Raw genomic sequence first — 6,000 nt, forward strand, 5'->3', positions numbered from 1 at the left:
AGATGTAATAAAACAGAATTTGCAATCATGGTGCATCATGACGCTCATCCAAAAAAAAAAAAAAAAAGCCACACTGTTCAACAATTAAAGCTAACAAGACACAATCCATCTGAACTTTTTTTTTCTTCACACCTCCTTGTATGTGTTACACAAGTCCACAGAGAGCATCCAAGGATATCTGAATAAAAGGAAAGGAGAGATCTACAACCTTTATTATCTTATTTTCTGCACTGATTTTAGTGAAACACTCTACAGTAAGCTTAACATTACTTAACTGCAATAGTTAACATGAACTAACAATTAAAAACATGTATACAGCACTTATTATTTTTAGTATTTAATTAAAATGCACTAAAACATGAATAAAATTTAAAGTTAACAGGATCTAACAATGAACAGTTAACAAAAATATTAAATACTGTAACAAATGTATTGCTTATTGTTATTTAATGCATTATTGAGACCTTGCCATTTTATCCTTTTTGTGAAAATACACAGAATTCTGCATAATAGACTTAAATATGCTAAAAAGTGTGTGGGTTGTTGACATGACATGGCATTTTACTGTCCCACAAAATAAAAATGAATATAATTAATATTATTGTTAGCAGTAAAGTGTTAATTCTGTCCCACATGGACCTGCTGTTGTAAAAGTGTGTTATTCGATTTTTACATTTGAGCCAAATCTCAAAACTGTCCTATGGTGTGGCCGTCTCAAGCTTGGTTTAACAAATTACAAGCATAAAAGCATCTAAAAAAAAAAATTTAAAAATAAAAGGCTAAAATGTCCCTTGGTGTGACAGATAATGTCCACCGGAGGACAAGGTCTCTTTAAGAAGCATTTTAAATAATTAAATATGATTTAACTCCTTTTTATTCTTTTTTGATCATTTTCAAATGTTCTTAAATGCAATAATTACATTAATTAAACTATTTTCTGATGTTTCTTAAAACTTGTTTTCAGAAAACTTGCACTGTTATAAAGTGTCATGAAAATAAGTACAAAAAGTGATACTTTGTTGACATGGAAACATAGACAGAAAATGTTGCTAGGAAAACATTGATATTGTTTCTATAAAAATTAAACTTCGGTTTTCCTTGGACACATTCAAAATTAAATAGAAATGCTTCAATAACTAACATACTTGTTTAGTGTGACGCACATTATTGTTTTTATCTCAAACTATCTTTAAAAAAAAAAAGAATTGAGTATGGCAATAGGGGATATATAAATATCACTCATTAAAATGCCATAGTTTTCAACAGTTTTGAATGGATGGCAGCAAAGTTTGTCTTAAAATTGTCCAACAAATCATGGGGGAAAAATAATGTTAATTATTTCATATTAAATAAATAGCACTATATGAAAAGTGTCTAACAATAAAGATAAATCTCTCTCATGCTATTTATAAATTATTATAGTTTCTTAATTTCTGCCATTTAACACCATAGGAAAAATTTATGGCACAGTAAAGCAAAAAAAAAAGAAAAGAATTGAAGTTAGTGACCCTTTACATTTTCTCAAAGATTAAACTTCACACTACATAAACGTATGCATTTCTTCCAAGCATTTTTACTGCCTATTTGTCAACTACCCATGTTAAGGCTAAGAACAACTAACCTTGTCCATTTGTGTGGATGCTAATTAGTTATCGTTCTTTGCGTGAATGGGCCTATCAGTAGTGCACTTTTATTTGCAGATAAAATGTAACCAGCTAAAACATACATGTGTGTAATAAACAAACGAAGTTGTGTTCCAATTAAGCAGAAAAAAAAAGCTGTCTGAAGAGTTCTATGCGTGCCATTTGCAACCTACAAGCTTTAGTATTTTAGTATGCACTTGCCTTTAGCTGAAACCCATGGTGAACTATAGGAGCTGATTTTCAGCAGAAGACTTCCCAGTACTGAAAGACTTTGATAAGCCCTTTACGCAGTTAACTTAATCTCAAAGTCGTACAGTTCTTCTAAGTAGAGCTTTTAATTGAGCAACAGATTCCATCATGTTCCATCACAGGGGAAACTGAACACGAGTGAAATTCTAGAAAACTTGCCTTTAGTGAGGAGTCCAGAGAACACAAAGGGAGCTCGCAGTGAAAGGCTGCCGATTGCTGCAACCCTTTTAACCAAGACTATCTTTAATCAAAGCCACACAGCAGACCTGCTCTTATTTTAGCTGAGTGCCATTAAGAAGTGGCTGGCCTGAAAAAAAATATTCTGTTCAAAGAGCCACTCATCAGATGACCCGGTTCCTTTCTCTCATCTTCCAATCCGGTCATGCCTTCTGTATGCTCTCTTTGTGTCTTGTCAAAACATTAAGGCCATTCAGCAAGATCCATACAGAAGACTAAAACCTTGAACATGTTCGTGAAGGCCATAGCGTAAAAGAGCTCAAAACATCAACGGAGAAAAAAAAAAAAGAAAAAAAAACAATCTACACCCTTCCGAGAGGAATACCGAATCCCTATAGTGCAGAAGGGTGACTCTGGGCACTCGGAGGTGGAAATGGATATTGTGGAAAGGGTGTGAGAGGATGAAAGAGCTCACACACTATCCTATGCATTTCCTGCTCTTTTTCCTCTCCCTCCCCATCAATTTTATCAAACCTTTTCCACCATATCCCAGAGTGACCTCAAAATTCAGAACCACTGCTCACATCCAAATCAAGCAAAGCCAGAGGGGCACCTGATGCTTTAACTTTTTTCAAACAGGTGACGAAACTATTAAAACTAGGGGTGCAATGCTGAGAAATGTTTTTAAACTTCTAAACTGACCTTTCTCTGTTCTCTAGAGAAACCCCTTTCCTTTTTCCAAGTAAAGCTTTTATTTGACAACAGATATTACATAAACACATGGAGCAATAGCATTACAAACCCTGTAAAACAAGTTACATAATATTACAGATGATGCTGAAACTCACTATGTGCAAGACCCTAAACTTCGGTAGAAGCCCAGTCTCACATGTTTACAAATTGCAGTGCGATTATGAAAATAGAGAAAAGTGTTTGCTTTTCAGTGCTAAAGAAGTTTTGTATAGCCACGGCAGTTTCCATTTGTTCAGTTCCCTCGTGTTGATAAAAAAAAGTGTTGTTATTATCATTACGTGGGTGTTTGGGGTTAAAAAAGAAATTAGAAAAAACTTTCACGAAGAGTTTTAGCAAAGACAGCATGCTTTGAGAAACTTGCATCGGCTGGAGTCGGTGCTAACATGTGCTTGTCTCGCGCCCTGCACGCGCTGCACATAAATCTGTACAAATGAATAATTTCTCACTTACAACGTGCCAGCCCGGCTAATATTATCCGAAAAGTCTTATTAAAAACTGAAAAGTCTGTGCAGATATTGGCGGGCACTTCACGTGGATTTAAAGCCCGTATGGGAGGCGGCAGTGGTGGCAAAGGCTGAACGTCGATTGTTAGCGGGCTAAGCTAACGTGCTAAGCTAACCGCTATCAGATGTTCCTGCTGCCCTTGGTGACACGCGCATACAACAGAGTGCTTTATAATATAAACCACAGTATAGTGGACATTTGGATAAGCATATTCATAAACGAGCTCGCTTTTCGATTGTCCAGCTGTGGGTGTGCTAATAGTGTTAGCCCAAGCTAAACCTCCAGTCGCTAACCGGCTAAACAACAGCAAAACAAGCTAAAACACAAGGAATAGTGGTACTAATGATGGCACGGGGGTTTAGTAATAATTATTAATTTAAAACGTAAACCAATCGCGCATATATGTAAGCACACCAGTGTAGTAAAACATCCAGTTTATTTAGAGGGCAACTACAGCGTTTTTATCTTCTGCGAAGTTATATTTTCAAACAAGAGACATTGTTTTACTTATAAGATCTGAAGTATGTAACGTTAGTGAAGTGAAGTGAAGAAGAAAAAAAACAGATGCTCATGCTTTGTGTTAGATTTGTTTTATGCAGCTACAAAACTACCAAACACTGCGTGTTTGATGTGTCCTATATCTTGGAATTGGGTTATTGTAGTTTAACTGCAACAACAACAACAACAACAACAGTTTCAAAACAGTGCTTGCAAGTGATATCTCATCTCTAGCAATGAAACACTGCAGTTTTAAATGACATGCAACCTGTTTCACTAACGTTACCTATCAGAAAAGCATACTAAATATAAGCATATCATAAGCAGCTGTGCAGATATTAAACATTATACACACGAGAAAGGCCATGCAGTCAGCTTCACATGTCCATTACCTGCATGAGGTTGTGTGGTGAAGCTGCTCACATGGCCCGTTACTCCTGTAAAATCACCCTAGCATGGTCTTGTTTAAGCAAGACGTTTTATTAGACAAATGCATGTATTTACCCTGGAAATGCGAAGGGAAATGAGGCTCCTGTGTGCACAGAGACAGTTCCCCTAGGTATCCTATCCAGAGTCCAATTAGGGTCACCGGTCCCTCCTCTTCTCCTCTCCGGTTTGCCCGAAAGAAAGATGAAACGATCCTTTGAAAACGAGTTGAAGTTTTACAAGCACAAACCAAACATTTTCATCCGATGAAATAAAGTAGGAGCGTTCCGCGCACCCTTCCAACCCATGCACCAGGGAGAGCTTTATTAATTATTTCTCTTCTGCAAAAACTAAAATCTCCCTGGGATAATATGTGACCGATTCGAAGAACGCCAGGGATACGGCACACGACTCCGATGCTTCTCCGTTAAAGCGCGATCGCCTTTATCCAACCGATTCCTGTACGACTCCCTGTCCACGGATGATGGCGTCACTGTGTCGTCCAGGAACGTCACCATCGCTCGCGTTCTGTGTCGCTTAAATACGACGTAATTACGTTGCCATTTCTACGGAGTGCTGAGGCCAAAAAGTATAATTTGAGATGCTCCGTTTAATTGCCCCTTTTTAGGTTTTTTAATATGTGACCTTGGGCCACAAATACAGTCATAAGGGCCATTTTTTTAAATTGAGATTTATACATCTGAAACTGACCAAGATACAACTATCTGCAATCAGAGGGTGCGAAAAATCTAAATAGCCTACTGAGAAAATCGCCTTTAAAGTTGTCTAAATGAAGTTCTTAGCAATGTATAATAGGCTACTAATCAGAAATTAAGTTTTGATGTATTTACAATAGAAAATTTACAAAATATTTTCACGGAACATGATCTTTACATCCTAATGATTTTTGACATAAAAGAAAAAATGATCATTTTGACAAATACAGTGTATTTTTGGCCATTGCTACTAATATACCCGTGCTATTTCGAAAATGTGATTCTGAGACACATGGAACAAATGTTTTAATACATTTTACTTTACTGTACTTCACTTTACTATACTTTACTTTATTGATTTACTTTATTGTATTATTATTTTTTTACCCTTAACTTTATTCTAATTTTATTTATTTATTATACTTTTTAACATCATGCTTTTTAGTAACACTTTTATTATTATTTATAGTAGCAGAATTTAAGATATTTACTCAGTAAGTTTTTTTATGTTTTTTTAAATAAGTCTCTTCTGCTGCATTTATTTAATTTAAATTACCACAAAAGCAGTAATATTGTGAAATATGTTTACTATTTAAAATAACTGCTTTCTATTTGAATATTTTTTTAAATGTAATTTATTCCTGTGATCAATACTAAATTTTCAGCATCATTACTCCAGTCTTCCGTGTCACATGATCCTTCAGAAATCATTCTAAGATGCTGATCTGCTGCTCAAGAAAAAAAAAAAAATATATATATATATATATATATATATATTAATATTATTTTTAGCAATATTTAAAACAGTTGAGTACATTTCTTTTAGAAATCTTTTATCAGCATTGATCTGAAATATAAAAAAAAGCTTTTGTAACATTATACTATACCATTCAAAAGCTTGAAGCTTTTTTGGAAGGGGGGATGATAATTAATACTTTTATTTAGCAAGGATGCTTTAAATTGATCAAAAGTGATGATAAAGACATATAATGTTACAAAAGATTTCTATTTCAAATAAATGCTGTTCTTCTGAA

General features: G+C 34.9%; 1 protein-coding gene across 1 annotated transcript in view; it reads right to left on the reverse strand.

The window, feature by feature from the left end:
- The window catches only part of LOC141336903 (uncharacterized), an 87,311-nt gene extending 82,613 nt beyond the window's left edge, over positions 1-4,698 (reverse strand). The window contains exon 1 of the mRNA XM_073842623.1: positions 4,329-4,698. The gene's annotated coding sequence lies outside the window, so the exon portion shown is untranslated. The remainder of the gene's footprint in view (positions 1-4,328) is intronic.
- Positions 4,699-6,000: the final 1,302 nt, after the last annotated feature.

This window comes from Garra rufa, chromosome 6 (genome assembly GCF_049309525.1).
Source record: "Garra rufa chromosome 6, GarRuf1.0, whole genome shotgun sequence".
Taxonomy (NCBI): Eukaryota; Metazoa; Chordata; class Actinopteri; order Cypriniformes; family Cyprinidae; genus Garra; species Garra rufa.